Below are 9,632 nucleotides of genomic sequence, written 5' to 3' on the forward strand. Positions count from 1 at the left end.
GCAGGAAGGATTAGCTGTTACTATATTGGTAAAAAGAGGTGAAAATGGATTATAGCTATTGCATAGAACTGTTTCATATCAATTATTCCATGCTGGTCTGGTCTATTTATATTATTCCTCCTGCTGAATCCACTATTTTTCTGGCTTCAACTAATGTATTATTTGATCAGCCAATGTTAAATACATTTTACTTGCTTGCTTTCTTTATTTCTCCTTTTCTTTCCTTTTTCTTTTGAATTGGGAATGACACTTTGTATTTTGAGGTTTATCTTTGTAATATTAATGACTTGCATGTTTGCCTGCAGCTAACCGGTCTTGTGAATGCTCAAAATAAGTATGAAGTCATGGAAAAAAAGCTCTTGAAGAACTACTTAACATCAGTGGTGTTGACAGTCAATGCCTTTTGGGTACACCTGCCCTCCTGTGTTCCTGCCCTTAATAGCCCTCCAGGTGACATCAGGTAAGTCAGACACCTTTCATCACATGTTGGGGCAGTTTGGAAGTAGTAAGTGTACTACTACTACTACTACTACTACTACTACTAGTGTGTCATGCTTGCTTTTACTCTGGAAATTTATATGAAACCATGGAGTTGCATAACAAAGTAATTTTTTCTGTTTATTTACTTATTTGTTTATTTATTTTTTAATGTTTTTGGTGCATGGATAGTCAATTAATTAAGATATAGTATAGTTTATGTGAATGAATACACATTTAAGTAGTCAGTGGTCATAGTGTGCTGTGATCAGCTCCCACAATTCTTGTTACTACACAAACCAAGTATAGTATGAGTTCTTGTTGGTTACTGGAGAGAGGAGGTGACCATAGGATATTGATGAAGGACAGCCATTGAAGCATTTCATCAATAGCATATAAAATGACAGAAAAATTAGTATTTTCCAGTTGGAACAAGATAAAATACTGTAAAATTAGCATTTTCCTGTTGGAACAAGATAAAATACTTGTAAAATAGGAAAATACATGGAGTATTTGCCCATAACAGTCTTATAAGACATATGGGGTTATAAGATGCATCTCAGTTTGATGGCAGGTACTGAAAAAAAAAAAAAAAGATAAATAAATGGGTTTAAGCTCTGTATATGACATTGTGAAGGATTTAACCTGAGCATTGCTGATGCTGCGCCTCACGTGGCATATGTGATTGATCCTTCATATGGGAGCCCAGACTGCGTCTCTCTCTCCAGGGAGAGAGAGAGATGCTGATTGTTAAAGGTGTGTGTGAAGCTCCTGTGCCCACTGTCTTTGTATATACAGGTTGAGATGCAGTTTTCTGCCCTGCTCTGTGTGTGTGTGTGTGTGTGTGTGTGTGTGTGTGTGTGTGTGTGTGTTGTGTGAGTGTTTGTTTGTGTTTGTATCCTCCATACTGCTGGTCTTAATCTCTCAGTTTGCCATTTATTAAACTAAATGAAGTCATCCGCTGTTTCTCACCTAACTAGCCTTATTCTTCCTTTCATTTGTATCTACACAGTCCTATGAGCAGCTCCTCCTCCTCCTCCTCCTCCTCCTCCTCCTCCTCCTCTCCTCCTCCTCCTCCTCCTCCTCCTCCTCCTCCTCCTCCTCCTCCTCCTCCTCCTCCTAACCTCCTCCTCCTCCTTGTCTTCCTTCTCATTATTCCTGTTTAACCATTGTATGTCTTATTCCTCCCTCCTCCTCCTCCTCCTCCTCCTCTTAATGTTTTCTCTTTCACTGCTGTTCATGAAAGTGTTGAACAAATATTATTTATATCTGCCATGTGTGACTGGGACCTCATGTGCACAGGTGTGGTCCCTTACTACAGACACAGCCTAAGGTGAATCTGGTCCAAATCATTTGCAGGCTGGTGGAATTTGAGTTCTGCCAAGCTTCAGAAATGCTGAGGAAGGATTAGCGGTGATGACTGCAGGCTGTCCATCGACCCGCAGGTAATCACTGTCTATTTGTCTGGTCAACTGTGCTCATTTATATGTATTCCTGCTGGTCTAGTCTATTTATATTATTCCTCCTGCCGAATCCACTATTTTTTCTCCACTAATGGCATCTCCACTATGTCAGCCAATGTTAACACACAGTTACTTTGCATCTTTAAACTTCCCAGTCTTCCCCCCTTTTATGTGACAATAACAGTTTCAATCTTGGATATGATATGTCACTCAGTCATTCAGTCAGTCAGTCACTCAGTCACACAGTTAGACATCACTTCCATGAGTGAGTCCTACCTTCACTGTAGTACCCAGGTAAGCACAGTGACAGATTTCACTCACTCACCACTACCCCCTCCCACACCTGCTTCCCACCCCCAGGGTCATCACAGGAACTAAATGCAGCATCAGTATGGTCTCACCAAACACTTCCCCTTCACACTGGTGGTGTTGACCTTTGCCTCTGTGAACACCCTGCCCTCCTGTGTTCCTGCCCTTAATAGCCCTCCAGGTGACATCAGGTAAGTCAGACATCTACTATCTTTCACTTAATAGCTCTCTCAACCCCTAGTGGAAAGGCTACTACTACTACTACTACTACTACTACTACTACTACTACTACTACTACTACTACTACTACTACTACTACTACTACTACTACTACAGCTGGCCACACACATTTAAAGTCATTTTTTAATTTTTACAAAGTTTAGACATAGACAGATAGAAGAATTTGTTTGTTGAATGCCTAATTGCCTCATTTCTGGTGTATTTTAATGATTTTTTAATTAAAGTTGTAGGCAAGGCGCACATTGAGTACGCAGGGCAGCACAGAGCAGGGCAGACGCAGGGCAGGGGCAGGGCAGGGCAGCACAGCGGCAGCACAGGCGTGTGGGTGCGCACATTGAGAAGCAGGCTGTCGTCCTGTGCGGTAGTGTTGATCATGGCTGTTGCCCAAAAATTACTTTGGAAACCTTAGTTCCGGATTCCGACTCAGAAAACGAGTTGGAGAAAGTAATGTTATTATATGACATTTGTAGAGCAAAGAGGTCAGTGTGGAGGAGTGAATACTTGGAGAAGAGGAAAACACATGGAGAATTTGCCCATAACTCGTTCTTATAAGTTCCTCTCATATAATCAGGATGACTAGTGTCATACAGCACTCTTTGATGGCGAACAGCCTCTATGAGTTGCTCTGTGGACGACATTGTGAGTACTAAAGAGCAAGTTGCTATCAAGCTGCGCCGCACGTGGCACAGGAAACTGCGTTCGAACGACTGCGTCGCGCTGGCCGGCACAGGTCTGCATCTGTGCTGTGCTGTCCTGCGTGTCAATATGTGTGCTTAGGTTTAAACCGGTGAGATGCAGTTTTCTGCCCTGCTCTGTGCTGTGTCGCCTGTGTTGCCTGCGTCTCAATGTGCGCCCGGCCTTAGGGTGTTCAAGGGTTTTTTTCATAATATTAGTGATAGTTTTGCAGGCTCTGCTTATTTATCTGTCTGTTATTTTATCTATTAATCTCTCAGTTTTACCCATTTATCTAAGTATCTGCTGGACCTAACCTAACTAGGCCTATCTCTGCTTGTCTCAATGTCTATCTGTTTACCTAATCTAACCATCTATCTCTCAGTCTATTTAACTTTGTTTAACCATTTATCTATCTCTCTATCTCAATCTATGTAACTAAGTACCTACCTAATCTAACCATCTCTATCTCTCTCTCTCAGAATGTGGATGAGGGGACAAGAGAGCCAGTGTTCCAAGTACCACCACCATCATCACTGCCACCACCACCACCACCACCATCAGGAGCACAGATTCACTGAAGTCTCTACCAAGATTTCTTTGAGTTTTTTGATAAATTTAACTTCCAGGAGAGAGAGAGATGCTGATTGTTAAAGGCAGTGTGTGAAGCCTGCCCACTGTCTTTGTATATACAGGTTAGGGTGTGTGTGTGTGTGTGTGTGTGTGTGTGTGTGTGTGTGTGTGTGTGTGTGTGTGTGTGTGTGTGTGTGTGTGTGTGTGTGAGTGTTTGTTTGTTTTGTATCCTCCACACTGCTGGTCTTAATCTAGCTTGCCAAACTAAATGAAGTCATCCACAGCCACAGCCTTATTCTTCCTTTCATTTGTATCTACACAGTCCTATGAGCAGCTCCTCCTCCTCCTCCTCCTCCTCCTCCTCCTCCTCCTCCTCCTCCTCCTCCTCCTCCTCCTCCTCCTCCTCCTCCTCCTCCTCCTTGTCTTCCTTCTATTATTCCTGTTTCCTTGTATGTCTTATTCCTCTTCCTCCTCCTCCTCCTCCTCCTCTTAATGTTTTCTCTTTCACTGCTGTTCATGAAAGTGTTGAAGAAATATTAGTTATATCTGGCAGTGATCAGACCTCATGTACAGATGTGGTCCCTTACTACAGACACAGCCTAAGGTAACCTAACCCAATCATTTCAGAAGGTGGAATTTGAGTCTCTCTCTCTCTCTCTCTCTCTCTCTCTCTCTCTCTCTCTCTCTCTCTCTCTCTCTCTCTCTCTCTCTCTCTCTCTCTCTCTCTCTCTCTCTCTCTCTCTCTCTCTCTCTCTCTCTCTCTCTCTCTCTCTCTCTCTCTCTCTCTCTCTCTCTCTCTCTCTCTCTCTCTCTCTCTCTCTCTCTCTCTCTGTTTGGAATTATACTGTATATTAAGAAATATCATTAAAGAGTGTGTGTGTGTGTGTGTGTGTGTAAAAAGTGTTTGCATTATTGTGCATTTGATATTATAGCCCCAGGTTCTTAAAGTTTTCTGGTTTCATGATTTATAAAGATTGCTATTTTTAATAAAGTTATTGAAATTGTTATTGAGTGTTTGTATTGAACTCTTTAGCTTTGTAATAGTGTGCGTCTCATCATGCATTCATTAATGATGTAGAGTGGAAATGTCCACTCCTATCATGCATAATATCAATGCATTATTGGTTTATGTTGTTATTTGTGTATAAATTGTAAAGTTATGCCAGTCTATTTTAGTACAAACTAAATATCGGCTGGAAGAGAGGACAGGTAATGGCACACTAAAACACAGGAAGGGACAATGATATAACCATCCAATTTAACAATACACAGAGGAAGAAGAATGAGAAAGCAATAAAAATGGATTATTTAATGGATGATTAATAGACCCTCATTTGTAATCTTATTTCAGGCAAGAATATTAAAAGAGACAGCTGGCTTGCCCTTTGTACTTGTTCATACGTGACAGAATGAGAGATCTAGGGGTGGGGGTGACACCTGGAAATGGGTATGATTCACGAAGGGATTGATTTATTGCTTGACTGCTGATTAAGAAAAGAAGGCGTGGTAGTGGAGGGTGGGGGGGAAAGGCGCCCCAACTTTCCAGTCGTATATGGAGTCGAAGGGAGTTCTACAGGATTATTCATGTATTTGTTGCTTTTAGCTGTGAATTATCTGGTGGTGTAATTGTTATGACCCCGTAAGTTGATTTACTATTCATTTCGTCTTTCTGAACGCAAAATAACATGTTACTTGTACTTCTGCCTGTTGTACACTTTCCTAAACGCAATTTAGGTCTTATTAATGTGGCATTTAAGCAGATTCACTCAGGGAATGAGAAGTAAATGATAGCTATCAAGCAGTAGATTAACTCTCTCTCTCTCTCTCTCTCTCTCTCTCTCTCTCTCTCTCTCTTAATACGATATCTAATATAAAGAAGCAATAATATTTAAGCAAGTACACACAGTAATCTTATAGTAATTTAATGAAAACAATACCAGCAAAGAAAAATATGAGAAAATGCATAATTTACTACGAAATCCAAAATGCGAAAAAAAAACCTTGCCAAATTGAACCGTCCCACGAAGGTTATGGATGGAGTTTTGATGCAATGAGCCTCAGTTATACTTAAAACACTCAACAAATATAACACCTGCCAAAATAAATGAATAAATAAATAAAATAAATCAATAAATCAAAATAAAAACGCGAGAAAACCTTTAAATTATCACAACGCGAAAAATACACACACGCCAAACTGGATGCGTCATTACTTAATAGTCATTGGAACTGTTATCCCCCCAATAGTTTATAGCCAACCCCCCTCCCCCCACCTTCCCTGCCTTGAGGAACACCTTCACTTATGTCCTGCTATTGTCGTGCTATTGGCTAGATTTGAGCATTTTAACCTCGAATTCACTCACATACACACACGTACATATTTATCTCTATCTCCTTGCAATAATTATAATAGTCTTCCTGGCTTAATTTTTGTTTATTCATTATTCCTTATGTGCTTATTAATTGTCATTTGTCTAATTCCCTATGTTTTAGTCTCGGTACTTTAGTTTTTTTTTTTTTTTTTTTTTTTTTTTTTTTTTTTTTTTTTTTTACTTTCCGACTCTGGCCCTTGCAATGAAGGGGCTTAATTGTTTATTTACTGTTCCTTACGTGTTTATTGATTATATGTGAGCTATTTATTTGATATTCATGATTTTTTAAAACTACGTATTTCTTGATATGATAGTTTTATCTTTTCGTGTTTTCTGGCTTAAGTTTTGTTTATTATTCCTTGTTTGTGTTATTAGGTAAATAATAATTATTCGTCTTATTTCTCGTAGTTTAATGGAATTTTTAGCACTTTAATGAGTTCCTCACCAGTCATTTTATTCGAGAGAGAGAGAGAGAGAGAGAGAGAGAGAGAGAGAGAGAGAGAGAGAGAGAGAGAGAGAGAGAGAGAGAGAGTGTCTAAATGGATAAAAAAAAAAAAATCAGTTACAGTATTTTATTTATATACAAGAAAATGCATGATAATAATAATAATAACAATAATAATAATAATAATAATAATATTTAAATACAAGGAAAATATGTAATAATAATAATAATAATAATAATAATAATAATAATAATAATAATAATAATAATAATAATATTTAAATACAAGGAAAATATGTAATAATAATAATAATAATAATAATAATAATAATAATAATAATAATAATATTTAAATACAAGGAAAATATGTAATAATAATAATAATAATAATAATAATATTTAAATACAAGGAAAATGTAATAATAATAATAATAATAATAATAATAATAATAATAATAATAATAATAATATTTAAATACAAGGAAAATATGTAATAATAATAATAATAATAATAATAATAATAATAATAATAATAATAATAATAATAATAACTGCTTTTATCTTACACAGATAAATAGTTTTTATAAATAGTTTATTGACCATAAACATTGTGTACATACACACAAAATTAAATAGAACAAGTAAAAATTTCAAAATGTAGTGAGTGACACACAGAAGACTGGTGACAAAACCTACTAAAGTCCATTAAATGATTGGCTGTCTCAAGTTTCCACATCATCAGTTGAACACACTGCTCCTTAGCACTCAGAGATGGACAAGCTTTTCATGGCTTGTGTCAATGGAGACAATACGTGTAGGGGATTTATTTGTTCTGTTTTTTCTCGTCCTACTCACTCTTCCTCTTGAGCCACGCCGGCTTCTTGTTATTCAGCACATGCTTGTGCTTCCTGAACACCGGTCTCATACTGGATAGAGACAGTAATGTATGGAGGTTTGACCATAACATCCCTACTACAGTGGCTCAGAGCCACACCATCACTTGTTGCTTGTCCACTAGTAAATAATGAAGACTGCAACCCTCATGCCAGCTACACTATACAAGTATTTACAAATTAATGGTTGGATTTTCAAAAGATCTCTGATACAAGAAAGCTTATAAATATTGTGAAAGCTTCTAGTCAATGTTATATCATTTGCTTCAACAGAGGAAGAATAATTCAATCTTCCTGAATATTACAAATGAGATTTTATCAGCATTAACTTAACCATGTCATTCTAAATTATTCTACCTAGTTTCCAGGGACTTCAGCAGTGAGTAGCTTAACCAGCACACAGGAAAGACAGTGGGAAATTAAGATATAACAGGGGTGGCCACAGGAAGTAGTCCAGCCATCTCCATACCCATGAATTTTGGTTTGTGTGCCATTGGGGTGAAATCAGAAAGTGATGCGCATACATTTTAGTAAGATTTAAGAAGAATACTGTGAGCTTTGCAGTGTTTTCTCCTTCAGTCAGCTGCATAAAAATGACATCTGGGAAAAAATATTGATCAGTCTTTTGAAAATCCAGCTTCACCTGAGTATTACATCATTAATTAACCTTGTGTGTAAGTTAGTGCAGTACTGTATAAGTGCTAAGGTCCAGAACCAAATATTTGTTATGCAAATATTTCTGGTAGCACTTTCCACACATGTTGCTCTATAAAAAAAATTAATGTATAATTTTGAGTGGTTTTGGTTGTGCTGTGTTAAGAGAAGTTAGAGTTTGACATCACAAGTTTTTTGGGGCAAGACTATTTGCATTAAGGAAGCCCCACATTGCTATTTTTAAAAGTAATAAATAATGTTTTAAAAATAAATGTTGCCACATGAAATTTCTGTATTTTCTTGCAGTGTACTAAAGACAGCATTGTAAAGCTCAGAATATCTTGAGGCAACTGTATTAAAAGAACAAAATCCATGACCACAATGTAATTCATAATTGCTAGTGAAGGCATATGAAGACACATCATTTACAAACTGTAATGCTTTTGACAAATGAAACTTTGCCAGAACAGACTGCCATAGAGGAGAGAATACAGGTGAAATTGACAAACCACACATCTGTGAACTCAAGCTTCATTCATTAAAGTAATCTGAGGGGAAATTCCAGATTCTTCTGTAGTAATGATATATATGCACACATCATAACAGTTACACACTTTTGATAACATGTAAAAGTGTTTTGTGGCAAAGTTAATGAAGGGTTTTAAAGCAAACTTCACAACTGTTCTTAATTTCATAACTGGGAAGACTAAGTAATAATATTTACAATACTCTGACAGCTAATTCAGACACACCACACTCATACTAGCATTCCTATAACTTGCTTAATACTCATGCTTGAGCTTGTAAGATCTTCCATATTTCACAGAGGCAGATGGTCACTTGAAAGCAATAGAAGCCATATCAAACACATATCAAAGCCAGTGGCATTGATATGATGGTCCAGGTCCAGATTCCATACAAGTTGAGCTGTGCTGGATGGGCATCTGCTCGTGATGTCTCAGAGGTGTTCATCGCCCACATAGCAAGATTGCACATCAACAAGAAGGTAACTTGAAAGTAAAGTTGAAATTAACTACATATACTGTGGGATTGTGACTGTAAGTAGAAAATTAAAATGTGATTGGAGAAGGATAAAAGTTTTTAATTTGTTTCAGGCAAGGGTTAGGAAATAGTGTGTGTGTGTGTGTGTGTGTGTGTGTGTGTGTGTGTGTGTGTGTGTGTGTGTGTGTGTGTGTGTGTGTGTGTGTGTGTGTGTGTGTGTGTGTGTGTGTGTGTGTGTGTGTGTGTGTGTGTGTGTGTGTGGGTGTGGGTGTGTGTGTGGGTGTGGGTGTGTGTGTGGGTGTGTGTGTGGGTGTGTGTGGGTGTGTGGGTGGGTGCATGCGTGTGTGTGTGTGTGTGTGTGTGTGTGTGTGTGTGTGTGTGTGTGTGTGTGTGTGTGTGTGTGTGTGTGTGTGTGTGTGTGTGTGTGTGTGTGTGTGTGTGTGTGTGTGTGGTTTTTAAGTATGCTATAGAGGACACACTTATTCATTCACTACATCCCACAGACTTGCAATATGTCCCCATAGCATTAGTT

The 9,632-nt window shown here is 38.0% G+C and overlaps 2 long non-coding RNA genes across 2 annotated transcripts in view; one reads left to right on the top strand and one right to left on the bottom strand.

Annotated features, from left to right (window-relative positions):
• Positions 1 to 2,391: 2,391 nt before the first annotated feature.
• On the top strand, positions 2,392 to 4,741 carry LOC135098735 (uncharacterized). The gene is made up of 2 exons (XR_010267324.1): positions 2,392 to 2,440; positions 3,644 to 4,741. It is a non-coding gene; the product is annotated as an uncharacterized LOC135098735 (long non-coding RNA).
• A 4,706-nt stretch (positions 4,742 to 9,447) lies between these two features.
• The window catches only part of LOC135098755 (uncharacterized), a 9,123-nt gene continuing 8,938 nt past the window's right edge, over positions 9,448 to 9,632 (bottom strand). Inside the window, exon 5 of the long non-coding RNA XR_010267327.1 lies at positions 9,448 to 9,632. This exon is cut by the window's right edge and continues 2,182 nt beyond it. This is a non-coding gene — a long non-coding RNA (uncharacterized LOC135098755).

Source organism: Scylla paramamosain, unplaced genomic scaffold, assembly GCF_035594125.1.
Source record: "Scylla paramamosain isolate STU-SP2022 unplaced genomic scaffold, ASM3559412v1 Contig78, whole genome shotgun sequence".
Taxonomy (NCBI): domain Eukaryota; kingdom Metazoa; phylum Arthropoda; class Malacostraca; order Decapoda; family Portunidae; genus Scylla; species Scylla paramamosain.